The 14,569-nt window shown below is 40.4% G+C and overlaps 1 long non-coding RNA gene across 2 annotated transcripts in view; it reads left to right on the top strand.

Annotated features, from left to right (window-relative positions):
- LOC107974764 (uncharacterized) overlaps positions 1–14,569 on the top strand; it is a 60,588-nt gene that overhangs the window by 17,550 nt on the left and 28,469 nt on the right. Inside the window, exon 2 of one of the 2 annotated variants that reach the window (XR_008548239.1) lies at positions 10,043–10,289. This is a non-coding gene — a long non-coding RNA (uncharacterized LOC107974764). Of the gene's footprint in view, positions 1–10,042; positions 10,836–14,569 lie in introns of those variants that run through there. The other variant, XR_001717757.2, reaches the window with a different exon arrangement.

Below are 14,569 nucleotides of genomic sequence, written 5' to 3'. Positions count from 1 at the left end.
TTTAAACTTGTATTTTGTTGCTGCATGGAGCTTCACCAGATCTCATGTCTTTTCTTCTTGAGGGCACACAGCTAGACTAACTTTCCCTACCTCTTGCTCCGTGGAGCAACAAAATACAAGTTTAAAACTAAACTATTGATTTTCAACACAAGGCTTCTCATGAAGCATGGTAGACTCACCACCAGGAAAAAACATAAGGGGCAGCTGGAAGGTTATTCTTCTGCCACCAGCCTTGACCTTTCAAGGTGCTTAGTTCTGCTTGTATAGTGGGAATGTTTGCAAGATCTCAGGGAAGCTGTGACTGAGAGATGTTTAGGGTGGAAGTGGCAGTGGTGGTGAAGGGGGAAAACTGGTAAAACTTCTAACTCATTATGCTTGCAGATGCAATCAGGTGACTGAGGAAATTATAAAGGAGCTGTGAGGACATGGCAGATGTCATTGTACTTCATTTTATTTAAATAGCCAGGTTTCTTTACCATGATCATATACTTTCTTTTGACACAATGCTGCTGGTGTTTGGAGGAAACAATAATTCTGATTTTCAGAGAATGACAATCTGGATTGAGCCATGCTTAGAAACTGCTAGCAGGCATTTCTTCCCTTCTGTTCAGTAGAGGGCAACAGAATATATGGTGATAGGTCAGGAACTGAGGCAAGAAAAATAGTAGCACAGAGAATGGAAATAAGGGAAAACAGATTTACAGACAATAGAAGAGAATTAATAAGCAGGGAGGCATGTGGCATACATTTAAATGAGACAGTTTCCTAGCTTTTAATACAAATTCTACCAACTTTTTATATATACAAGGAGACCACACAGTGTTTGTTATAAAATTCAACTAGAATGTATTTCTGGAGATCCCCACTTCCTCCTGTTCCAACCCTCTCCAAGAAACAAAAAGGAAGCCAAATTTGGGGGCTGGTAGGTAACATGACTACAGAAGAATACCACTAACTGAACATGGAACTGGAACTGTGACATTTAATTCTAGGCCAGGCTGGCTGCCAAGTCCCACAGAAAGCAAATGCACACCCAATGTTTTAGCCACAAGTTAACACTGAAACAGCCCATTAGTGATTTGTAAATCAGTATTTCTACTGGTATGGTTACTATCTCATCTGGAGCTAGGTAGAGGCAATTTTAAGGGGGTTTGAATCAGTAGTTGACTGCTGATTCATTCATTCATTCATTCATTCATTCATTCCTCCAGTCACAGTCTTTTCTTTATGCTAGAGCTGCATTCTGTATACATTATTCTTACAGTATTTATCACATTATATTGTTAGCTTCACCAGATCTTGTTTCTTTTCTTCTTGAGGGCACACAGCTAGACTAACTTTCCCTACCTCTTTTGCTAGAGTTCTGTCGAAAGGAATATGAGTGGATGTAGTGTATCCCACATACAGCCTGGCCCATAAGAAAACCTCTCACATAAAACTATATATGCACTTTTCTTCCAGCTGGCTGGAATAGATATAATGCCTGATGAAATTTTTTAATTTTCTTTTTTTATAATGTCTTTATTTAGTTTTGGTATTAAGGTTAGGCTGGTCTCATAAAATGAGGTGGGAAGTATTCCCTTCCCCGCTATTTTCTAAAAGAGTTTGTGTGAGACTGGAATTATTTATTCCATAAATATTTGATAGAATTCACCAGTGAAACCCTCTGGGCCTGGAGTTTTGTTTGTGAGAAGGGTTTAAATAACAGATTTAATTTACTTAATAGCTACAAGGCTATTCAAAATTTTTACGTCATTTTGTGTTTTTTGATGTTTGTAGAATCTGTGGTAATAATCCTTCTTCCATCCCTGATATTGGTTGTGTTCTTAATGTAACTTTGGAAACCAAGTGCAGAAGATGTTGAAGCCACAAGACACAATGAACCTAGGTCCTTGGATAACCTTTTGGCAAAAACCTACCAACTGATCAGAAACACCTGCATCATTTTGTTACATACACTAGAAATCAACATTAATTACATTAAGTCACTGAGATCTGATTGGGGTTGGTTTGTTATAGCAGCCAGCGTAACCTAACTTATTGCAGATCGTCATTACTGCTTTATGTGTTTATATTCCCCACTGGTGAGGGCTCTTGGAGGGCAAGGGGCCTGATAATCCTGCTCTTGGTTTTTGTTTCAGTGCTTAGCACAATACTTGGTGAATATTAGGTTCTCAATAAATGTTACTTGAATATAAATTAATGACTAAAATGTTTCCTATATATTTGGAGTTAGAAGTTTTATTTTCCTGGAATGGGTGACTCAACTCCAGTGGAAAGCTCTGAACACTCAGTATTGAATTACTTAATCTTTTTCTTTCTCCATTTCCTTTCCCTGCTTTTCTCCTCCCTTCTCACTACTTTCTTTGTTTTTCCTTTATTCAGAACTACATCTCTGCATTATTGTCAAATACCTTTTACTAAGGTAAAATCTCTTCAATTCAGATCCCACTGAAAAGGAATTCAGGATAATAGACATGAGCTGGGCTTATGTTTGCTTTTGCTTTCTTATCAAAACATACAGACAAAAATGTCAAACAACCAAACTATAACCATGACACTCAGAACTCTATGCAAATGCTGTATAAAAATGGATCCCAGGGAGAGACATTGAGATTATTTGAAAGAATAAACTTTTAAAGGACTCTTCCAGTGACATCAGTTTAATCTTGTTGCATATAAACAATAGACTAATTACAAATTACATTTAAAGTAGGTATCAGGTCCATATTTTGCTACACCTTAGTATATATTCCTATAAAATTATTCCTTAAATAGTATTTTCTAATTCAGACAGTCACTGAATTGGATCAGTCCTCTTAAACAACAAGATAGCATTGGTGAGGGGCTCCCTGCACTAAGTGGGATGTTAACAAAAGTGGTGCAAATCATGCACTCTGGATTCAGTCTTTTGCCACCATTGCTTCTTTGCCATAACCTAAAAAACATGACCAGCCTAGCTGCTAAAAGACTGTTCTGAAAGACCCATAGAAAAGATTCAGGTTCTTTGAGGCCATCCAAGAAGAGTCAGCCTCCAGCCACCCTGCCAGCTGACCCCAGACACAAAAGTGAGCCAAGACATGGTGGAGTTGAGCATGGCCCACATCAGCAGAATTACCCAGCTGACCCACAGACTAATGAGAAATAGTAAATTGTTGTTGTTTTAAGCCACTATGCTTTGGGATGTTTTGTTACATAGCAATAGCTAAGTGATACAACTTCAATTGTAACAATAACTTTCACTACTTGTGATTCTCCATTTGAGTGTGCATTCAAGATTTTCAGCATAGTGGTTTAGGTTCTAGGCTCTGGAGCCAAACTACCTGAGATTCAAATCCCAGTTTTGAGCTCACTTAATAATAGTGCTTGGCAACTAGGAAGCACTGTAAGCACGTTAAATAAAATGCTATGTTGCCAGTTTTGTGGCCAGTGTATACACAAGTGATCTCTCTCTAGCCCTTCAATAACTCAGTGAAGTAGATCGTATGACCCGTATTTAGTAGATATGAATACCAAGGCTCAGAGAAGCTAAATAACTTGCATAATATCACAGTTAGTAAGTGACAGAGCCAAGTTCATGAATCCAGAGCTGACCATATTTATAATCACTCTATTACACAGCCATAGCATCTTTGCCATTTTGGTCTTCTTTTGGAGATTTGGTCCCAAGTTGAGCTTTTGCCTCAAGTAAAATTTTAAAAAGCAAATTCAGAAATATAAATAATATTAGCAGGGCAGGAGAGGATGTAATGGAGAAAAAAAATGTGGGCTGCATCAAGTCCTAGGTATCTCCTGTTACCTGCTAAAGGTACTTTGACATAAAAATCCTGTGTATATGCATCAGTTTGGTCAGGAGAAATGAAGATAAAGGGAAACCGTAATGGCTAAATCTCATTTATTTAATACAGTAAACATGTTATTAAATCAGACTTATTATTGGGTATGAGGATAAAGTTGGGGAATAAACCTAACTGAACTTACAACATTTGTTATGGATTTATTTTTCAAATAAATGCAGTTTTATTAGGTAAAGAATATTTCCATGGCAAAAATTGTTGTTTATAAATCCTACTGAGCAAATATAAGATAATAACTTATATTTAGCCTTTACCTCTTCCTTTTCCCCTGCTAAAGCGTATGGAATTATAATGTAATATATTGCTTAAACACAGCCTCTAGATTTTTTCATTGTTAAGTTCCTTGGAAAGACAACAATGATAGAATGAATCCTAAATTCTGAATTCTAGGATCTGTTTTACTGAGATTTTACAATTCCTTCATTAATCCAGATTTTCCCATCCAACTGTTGATCATTGTCACCAACAAGCAACAAAATGAACATGTTAAGCTTGCCGCTTTCTTATACACATGCTAACGAGTCATTAAAAAGCCCCAAAACCCACTGAAGTCAATTCTTTGGGAGCAGACTTTGGAAAAAGTGGCCTGCATAACATGCCTCTACACTTTGGATTCTGTTCTGAATGTTCTTTTCAAAGTGTTCAGTTTCTGTTTTCTTTTACTCCATCCAGTAAAGGAGAACCAAACTGCCATTTAACAGTTCATGCCTGGAACCAATCTTAAATGACCCAGGTTTTTCTGTTTTTTATCATGTACATCAGAATCATATTGTGCCTCCACCAAACGTTTGAGAGTTGTAATCCACTGCAGGAGCACAAGACCAGTAACTTCATGTGTACAGTGACAAACGTCTCTGCTAAGATTGATGGACAGCCTTCTATGTTGGGAGCTTCCTTGCTGAGAATCAGCTGTTGTTGCATGCACCCAAAGCCGCATCCTTGGGGATAGGCTAGTGGCCAAGTCCAGACTCATGGACAAATAATTATTATCATAGTAAAGTAACTTCAAAGATAGAGTGGAATTCTGTGGCTGTGAGATCACGGTAGATCTGAGTGCAACTTTTGCAGCATTTCACTAGTTTTCTCCTGGAATAGTCCAGGAAGTGGCATGCATGAGGCTTTCTGGCTCACAGATTTGCTATGCTTCTGGCTGAAAAAAATATTGAAATCTTAAGAAATATGTTTATTGTGCCCATATCTTAAGAAGCTTTTACTTGATCTTGGCAGGGCGAGCCGCTGGTTGAACAATTGAAAACATCTTTTTTAACTGTTTCCAGAAAGCATTTGCAAACACCCTGAAGTAAGGTTACATACTTACAGTTCAGCTCTAAGCCTCAATTAAGGCTGTTGTTGTATAGCGTTTGCTGCCTTTAACAGCCTGACACCATAATAATATTATACAGTATCCTGAGATAATGAGAAGAATGCCTAACATCTGCTTATACTCAGAGAACAAAGCAGAAATGGAAGGATGCGTCCGGCAACATTTGCAAAGCATTGCCTCTGCTTGCTGGAGATACAGGGTGGATTTTCCCAAGGATTATTTTTCTGCCATCCAAGGACAATGGCATAATGTTCAGAAAAAGCTTAACATAGGCCACTTGGGCTGGGGGCTCAGCAAGACTGACGTCATGAAGGGAACCATTTCTGAACTCCTCCAGAATAGTTAAAGATTATATTTTTTAGTTAGTTTATTAAAATAAGAGGAGCTTTTTTTTAAGAGAGTGGAGAATACTCACTTGGATCTTTGTTCCAGTCTTCCCTAACCTCTAATGCTGTCCTCTGCAACCAAGTGCTGGGGAATGATGGTGTTATGCCCTTCTAATACTTTCAGCAACAGTCTCACTTGGAAAGAAGTTTAAGGTGGACTTGCTTTTTGCCATGCTCTGCTCTCCTGGGGTCATACATTTTAGGAACAAGGATCATCATTCCCATTATTCCTTAAGTAGGAACTTGAGATATAGTGAAGATAAATAACCTGCAAATGGAAACACAGCAGGTAGGAGAAGGAGCAGCAGAAATGAAACTCAATGTGTATGCTTCCTGGCTTGTTAGGCAATTCTGTGTTCCTGTTGGTTTAACAACGCTATAGGAAAAAAACATGATTGGCTTATCCAACTGAGAAAGAGGGAACCGTAATTGACTGTAGTGGACACTCATTGGTTGACTTTACAGTACTTTCTAGTTTTACCCTTTCTCTTTCCTAACAGAACTCTGAATTTCCTTCCCTGCAACTTACTAGGTCTTGTCCTGATCTGGATACTTCTGGAAGCAAATCTAACACATGGATTCAAGTAAAAGTAGTTTATTCGGCAGAATTACTGGTGGGGATTAGGGAAGTGAGATAAGGAGAGGAGAAAGTCAATAAAGAGTGTGTGCTATGGTCTGAATATTTGTGTACTTCCAAAATTCATACATCAAAATCCTAACTCCCAAGGGGTTGGTGTTAAGAGGTAGGCCTTTGGGAGGTGACTAGGTCATGATGGTGGAGTCCTAACAAATGGGGTTAGTGCCCTTATAAAAGAGGCCCCAGAGAGCTCTCTTGCTCATTCCACCATGTGAGGACACAGCAAGAGGATGGCTGTCTATGAGGAAGCAGGTCCTCACCAGACACTGGATCCACCCGTGCCTTGGTCTTCTCAGACTCTAGAACTTTGAAAAATAAATTTCTATTGTTTAGAATCCACCCAGTCTTTGATATTTTGATCTAGCAGTCTGAACAGACTTAGTGTGTTAACAAACCTCTATGAGCAACTGGAACTCAGAACCCCTGGGGAAACTCTGGAATACTCTGTAGAACACACCTCAGAGTTATCCCAGCTGAAGAGTGAGATTGCTGAGATATTTATCTGCCTGTTAAGCATTAGTTGAGGGCTGCCTCAGAGGGTCTTGGCTCTGGAACTTCTAGCTTGTCCTGTGCATGGGCCAAACATGTTGCTTGGGTGAGCAAGTTGAGTGCAGCCAGGATGTGTGTGGGCACCAGCAGCTACTGCTGCAGTACTTGACTCCTCCCCCATCCCAAGGGGCTGACCTTGATTGGCTTAAAGCAATCAGCTCAGTCCATCCCCTTGAACACCGCCATTGATTTGTTATTTGGGCATGTGACTCAAATCAGTCTCTATCAGGAACGACGCTCAAATCCCAGACTTTAAGTGGTCTTGCAAAAGTCATCTCTGTCTTCCCCATTAGATATGAAGATGCATGGAGCCTTGGAAATTGCTAGTGGCCATCTTGGAAGCACATTAGAAGCACCACGTGAGCCTGCTGACTCGTAGCCAAAACTGGAGATACAGAAATGGTCCCAATCATAGAATTTGAGCTTTGTTTCCCAGGGCTTTTGTAACACAGTACCCAACACTAGGTAGTTTAAAACAATAGGCATTTATTGTCTTACAGTTATGGAGGCAGGGGGTTGTCAGGACCATACTCTCTCTGGTGGCCTAGGAGAGACCTTCCTGCCTCTTCCAGCTTCTGGTGCTTGCTGGTGATGCGTGGAGTTTCTTGGCTTGTAGATGCATCTTTCTAATCATATGCTGTCTTCTGCTGGTGTGTCTTCAAGTTGTCTTCCCTCTGTGTCTGTCTGTCTCTGTATCCATGTTTCCACTTTTTTTTTTTTTTTTTAGAGACAGAGTCTTGCTCTGTCACCCAGGCTGCAGTGCAGTGGCACGATCTCGGCTCACTGCAACCTCTGCCTCCTGGGTTCAAGTGATTCTCATGCCACAGCCTCCTGAGTAGCTGGGATTACAGGCGCATGCCACCAGGCCCAGCTAATTTATTTTGTATTTTACTAGAGACGGGGTTTCACTGTGTTTTCCAGGCTGGTCTCGATCTCCTGAGCTCAGCAATCCACCTGCCTTGGCCTCCCAAAATGTTAGGATTACAGACGTGAGCCACCGTGCCTGGCCTCATGCTTCCACTTTTTATAAGGACACCAATCAGATTGAATTAGGGTCCACCCTAATGACTTCATTTTACCTTGATTACCTCCATGGAGACCTCACTTCCAGAAAAGGTCACCTTATGAAGTATTAAAAGTTAGGACTTCAACAAATGTATTTTGGGGACAAAATTCAACCCATCACGAAGCCAAAACTATTTAACCATGATAGGAAAGCAAATTTTTTTTGGTTTAAAGGCATTTGGGTTGAGACTTCCCATTGCCTGCAGTGACATCTTACATACAAATTCCTTGACCTTTGCTTATGAATGAAGCAAAACGAAAAAACCCAAAACAAGTGAGGTACTTTTTTGCTGAGAGCTCCCATGGCTGGCATCATCAGAATGTGGGAGCAAGCACCAGAGTCAGCATAAGTATTGCTAAGGTACTCAGTAAAGGTTTTAAAAAGGGCCTCCTTTCATTCATTGACTCAACAAGTATTTCCTGAAATCCTCTCCTCCCCATGTGTCAGGTACTGTTCTAGGCACTGGGAATATAACACTAATCAAAAAAGACACATTGCCCTTCCCTCAGGAAACTTACATTCTGGTAGGGGAGACAGGTAATAGACAGGAGAAATCAGTGAAATGTAGAGTATATTAGATAATGCTACAGGAATAGGAAATATCAGGGAGACTTGGAATTTTAAATAGTGTGGGCAAAGTAGGCCTCACTGGGAAGATGAAATTGCTTTCGAATGTCATCCCAAAGGAAGTGATGTAGTTATTCATGTAGGTGAGTCTTAATGGAAACATGGTATCCATTCTGGGTCTAACTGGATGCATAAAATGGGTGAAAAGCAAGAAAAGCTTATTCGTAGAAGAGAGGCTCTCTGTCTCTTCTACGGGCTTATAGGTAGCAGCTTTTATGTTTGGAAGGGAATTTGGTTTATTTTCACCTGGCCCATCTGGGCCACCTAGAAAACTCTACAAATCACTGCATCTACAGAAAACTAGTCATGGTAAAGGTTGAGTCCAATTCATAGCCAATGACAGGCTAAATGTGGCTTTAAAAGCTGAGACAATCCTTGCCAGCTGTTACGAGTATTCTCTCTGGCTTCAGAGTTTCAGTACTATGAAAATGAATGAGAAGGACCAAGTCTGTAATGTCCCCTGAGGTTAATTATTTTTAACAGCAAAATATTGACTTTCTAAAACACTCAAATATACAAGATGTGACTTGTATGAAATGTGTGAAGGCCTAAGACTGATCCTGTAAGTACCCCATGAAAATAAATTGTACTGCTTCTAGTTGTAGCCTCACAAGTTCTTAGGGATGGACAACTGATATTGCACAATGTTTAGACCTAGTTGAATATGCTATTTACAGTAAGGACTCTTCATGCTCCAAAATGATGTTGAGAAGAACAATTTGTCACTTTGCCAGTTTGCACTATGTAGCCCAAATTTTTTTATACAATTCCAAATTAAAACAGCAGCCATTAGTTAAGTAAAACGAACCATTTACTCCAGTGCAGCTGGTAAACATGGTTATATTCTACTACATTATTGCTGCTGGATAGTAGCTATTTGAATTGTAAGTGTAAGTTTCCTACATACATTGTGGTAGTAATGATAAATGCTTGGACACTTGAATAGGAAACTTAAAAATGTCCCCTCTGTAGGCAAAGTTAAGTTAGAGGAATTTATAATTGATGTAAGTTGTTAGGTAGGGTTTAAGTTCATACTTAAAAAAAATGGTGAGAGAGGACCCCAAACTCAGAGGCATAAACGAGAGACAAATGTGTGTTTTTTCTTTTTTGTTTTTGTTTTTTTTTTTGAGACAGGATCTCATGTCTCATTCTGTCACCAAAGCTGGAGTGCAGTGATGCCATCTTGGCTCACTGCAACCTCCACTTCCTGGGCTAAAGCCATCCTCCCACCTCAGTCTCCTGAGTAGCTGGGACTACAGGCATGTACAATACACCCAGCAAATTTTTGTATTTTTTGTAGAGACAGGGTTTTGTCATGTTGGTCAGCCTCTTCTCCAACTTCTGGGCTCAAGTGATCTGCCAGGCTTGGCTTCCCAAAGTGCTGGGATTATAGGCGTGAGCCACTGTGCCCAGTGACAAAGGTGTTTCTGATGTAACAGTCTATAGACAGATGAGCAGTCCAGAGTGGAGAGGTGGCTCTGCTCTCTAAGTTTACCCAGGAACTAGATTTCTTTTGTTTTGTGGTTCTGCCATGCCTTAGGTTGTTGTCCTTATCTCCCTTGTTGAAGCTGGCTCACTATTTTGTTTACTTTGCAGGCTTTAGGAAGGGGGAAACAGCAAGTGGAGAGGAAGCTTCCTTTTTAATGACACGACCTGGAAGTTGCAAATATGTCTTCAACTCACATCCAATTGGCCAGAGCCTAGCTGCAAGAGAAGCTGGAAACATTTCTAGCTGTGTGGCCATATTCTGGGGCTTCTGCACTTTCTTTCATGAGAAGGAATGAGATTGGAACTATAAGGCCTGATAAAATTTGGAAGTCATCATTTATTTAACAATCACCAGGTACCGAGGGCCTGCTGTTTACCTCATAGTCTTATAGTCCAGTTGGAAAGATAGACAATTAAATAGAAATTTAAAACAAAGTGTGAAGATGTTGTATTGGGGAAACAAAGTACTGTAAGAACACAGGGCAGGAGAACCTAACCTAGTCTAGCGACAAAAGGATCTGCAAGACCTTCCTGAGGGCATTGATGCTACGCTGAGAATTCTGTGGAAGGTATTGTTTGGGTAAACAGTGGAAATTTTCAAAGGGTGGGGATCAGAGACAATGTGTTTTCTAAGAAATCTTCCAAAGACAGAAGTCATTTTACATGGCTGCTGCAAGAAATCTTACCCCAAGGCAGGAGCAAAGGGAAAGCTATGTAGAATTTATCCAGAAAGGAAGAAGGATTACTGAGCTGGAAAGAAATTTTCTTGGCACCAGTCTTATAGCAAAGTATAGAGTCATGATGAGCCCCAGATTCTGGTCATCTACAGCGATTTGAAACATGGACCTGGTTATTGTTTGGCTGCAAGCACCAATAAATCGATCAAGCTTTTCAACAAGAATTAGAATATTCCTATAATTCTCCATTAATCATGTCGTTTGGAAAGGTAGGAAGTGGTAGGGATCACATCTGTTTGGTTTTTTGGCAACAAAGTATTAGCTCTCCTAGTGTTTATCTGGTGTTCTTTTACTAAAAAAAATGTTGTAAGTTTGAGTCATGATGAAATCTATTTTATTTGGAGAGTTGCTTTTGAGAATGGATAGCAAATTGTCCCAGGGAAAAAACATGATCAGGAAAAAAATATTGTAAGATAATGTTTGGGTAGGAGTAGAGGAACTTACTTGAATGTTTCTTACTAGTTTGGAACAAAACATCTAATCTTTTCCTACTTTGAAACACGATATCTCCCTTTTGGTGTAAATATTTTATTAGGTTTTGGTTAAAGGATGGATTCTGAGCTACCGCATAATTTTAATTTGACTTTTCTTTCTTTCATTTTTTTTTTTTTTTTGAGACGGAATCTCTCTCTGTCGCCCAGGCTGGAGTGCAGTGGCGTGATCTTGGCTTGCTGCAAGCTCCGCCTCCCGGGTTCACTCCATTCTCCTGCCTCAGCCTCCTGAGTAGCTGGGACTACAGGCACCCGCCACCGCGCCCAACTAATTTTTTGTATTTTTAGTAGAGACGGGGTTTCACCGTGGTCTCGATCTCCTGACCTTTTTAAGATTATTCATGTACAAGCACTTATTGAATACCTGTCATAGTTAAGTGCTGCTAGGTATTGCTGGGAGTGGCAGGCCCCGGGTGTTGCTAGACACTAGGTGTTAAGGCTCTGATGTTGAAAAATGTAAGCCCGGTTCAGACAAAATAGAGACAGTGCTGGAAATTGAAGCACATTACACTTCAGCTTTACTTCTGAAATGCTGTATGTCTTTGGCTAGTTATTCATCCTTTCTCCTGTAAAATTCCTTCTGTATAATAAGAATGATCATAGTATTGTCCTTTCCCTTTTCCCGCTTCATTTCTACCCTGTGGCCAAATTCCACCATTTCCAGTTCTATCACTGTGGCTAGGATATCATTCATATTGGACAAAACCAAGTATAAAACACCAAGAGTTTCCATTCTAAGACTGTTTTGAGAAGAGTGACTCAAAGTATTTAATGGAAGGAGAGGTAGCTTCTTCATCACAGACCTTTTTCAGTTTTTTTTTTTTTTTTTTTTTTTGAGATGCAGACTTACTCTGTTGCTCAGGCTGGAGTGTGTAGTGGCGTGATCGTGGCTCACTGCAAACTTCACCTCCTGGGTTCAAGCAATTCTCCTGCCTCAGCCTCCCGAGTAGCTGGGACTACAGGCGCCCGCCATTACGCCTGGCTAATTTTTGTATTTTTGGTAGGGACAAGGTTTCACTATGTTGGCCAGGCTGGCCTTGAACTCCTGACCTCAGATGATCTACCTGCCTTGGCCGCCCAAAGTGCTGGGATTACAGGCGTGAGCCACCACACCCTGCTGGTTACTGTGTTTTTTTTGTTTGTTTGTTTGTTTGAATGGAGTTTCGCTCTTGTTGCCCAGGCTGGAGTGCAGTGGTGTGATCTTGGCTCACTGCAGCCTCTGCCCCCTGGGTTCAAGCAATTCTCCTGCCTCAGCCTCCCAAGTAGCTCGAATTACAGGTGCCCACCACCACACCCAGCTAGACCCTTCACGTTTTTACTCAAAAGATACCAACTTAGGTATCTCTTGGAGTTCAGTGTCAAACTGAGGCCATTTCCATTGTCACACACATCAGACCCATGCTAAGTAGAAGAATGGAATGTAGGAAGGTAATTTCTCCCAGCATCTGACAGGAGTAGTGACATGGAGTGGGTCTTAATGTTCATGATGATTATATGCTAGGCACTGTGTTGCATCTATTACCCAATTTTGTATAATGAACCACCCAACAGTCAAGCATTATTATTCCTATTATGTGGATGAGGAGGTTGAGGGCCAGAGAGTCTATGTACCAGCTGATCAAGTGCAGAGCAGGATCCAAACCCACATTTCCACATCTCCCAACTCCAATGACCATGCTGCCTCTCCTTAAAGTGTTTGTCCTTGAACCATTGAAATTCAGACACCTCATTAGCTTGTTTGGCTTAACCCTGTTCCTTTTAGGAATTCAGGGTGGGTAAATTTAGGAATTTGGATGAGTAAACTTCTCCAAGGCTGGGGCAAAAAGAGACAGATTGAGCTGAGAAAGGAAGTTGGCTGGAATACTATTGCTTAAGCTGCCGTCTTACTGGCAAGAACAGACCACTTTTGTTTAGCAAAATGATTGGAGTTCATCACCCTGTCTTTTCTTTAGATGGGACTTAAAGACACTAATAAAACATTTTGTTTTTAAAAATTTTCTGGGGTTTTAAAAACTTGTTCCAAATTTATGTCCTGACCAGGTGTCCAGAGAACGTGTGTGATAACCTTACACAGAACAGAAGTGGTTCTTGCCCTGTACCCTGTGTTGTAGTAGTCTTTCTCATTAACTGTGGGCTTCCAGAGGGCAGGGAGTGGAACTTATTCCCTGCGAAATTCCCAGAACTCAGTGCAGTACTTGGCACATGGCTCAGTAAATGTCCACGGAAATTAACTAGTATCCCAATGTTTTTTGTTCATAACGAAAGGAATCTGTTTTAAATTCAAATGGACAAATGCCAATCAAGTCATTTCCAACTGTTTCTGTTCCTGGGGTAGTAGTGTGAGTTTAGTTACGTTTTAGTTTTACCTGTAGGGCTGGCATTGTCTTTGTGCCATATCCTGCCTTCTTTAGGGGAAAGCCCTCCAGCTGTGAACACTGATTCCACAGGTACAATCCCTGGTGGTCCACCAAAGAATCTGACAAATGGGTAGTAACATTTGTAACATGTCCATTTTATCTGTGAATATAACTGTCAACTTTTTCAAGCGAGAAAGGAAATTTGGAGAGAAATTAGGGGAAGCCTGTAATAATCTTGAAATAGATTAAGTTTGGAGAGCTGTTTGGAAAATGGTTAAGTTCTCACTAGCACAGGAAGAGCAGAAAGCAGCACATGAATGAGGACAGCTGCTCTGCGGTCTGAGTGGGTCTATTTGCATTTTTACTGTTAGGGTAGCCATGGCCTTTTTACTGATGTTGGTAATGCTCTGGTGGTTAGCTTCAATGATTTTCTTTATTGTGACTTGCAGATCAATCTCCTACATGGTTGTTCCATTTAACCTGTATTCCCTAGGTTATTTCTTAAAGCAATTTATTGAACATTATCTTAAATTGAACTGCATTTACTATCCCTTGGCCCAATTACTTAAATGGTCCACATCCATTTGATTTTGATTGCCTGCTGTCTTGCCATTTGCTTTCCCTCTAATTTTACTATCAGTTGCAAAAGAGACTATTTAGTTCCACAGCCCCTTCTTTCCCAAACCACTCTATTTGAGCAGTGTAACTCATAAAGGCAGCTCTTCTAATTTGAAAAGTCCTAGTTCTTCCATATGAATATGGTTTTATTTCAACAATTCAATTCTACAAAGATTTATGGAGTGCCTACTTTGTGATAGAACTTAGCTAAGAGCTATCTGCTTGCTCCGTGTCCCCTTTGGAATGAGTTTGTGAGGCAAAGGTCTCTGATCTCTGATCAGGGTGTCTCAACTCTGGATCCTGTCAGATGGTTTTTCAACACCAGTTTTGACTCCTCTGGGTTCCTTTCAACACTCCTCTCACAGTGCACAGCAAATGTCCCCCAGGTTAGTTGACTGTAATCTTTGTGTGTTCATATATTTGTTAACTTCC

The sequence above is a fragment of the Pan troglodytes genome, chromosome 4 (assembly GCF_028858775.2).
Source record: "Pan troglodytes isolate AG18354 chromosome 4, NHGRI_mPanTro3-v2.0_pri, whole genome shotgun sequence".
Taxonomy (NCBI): Eukaryota; Metazoa; Chordata; class Mammalia; order Primates; family Hominidae; genus Pan; species Pan troglodytes.
Note: the sequence above shows the minus strand (reverse complement) of the source record. Positions and strands in the feature narration are given on the sequence as shown.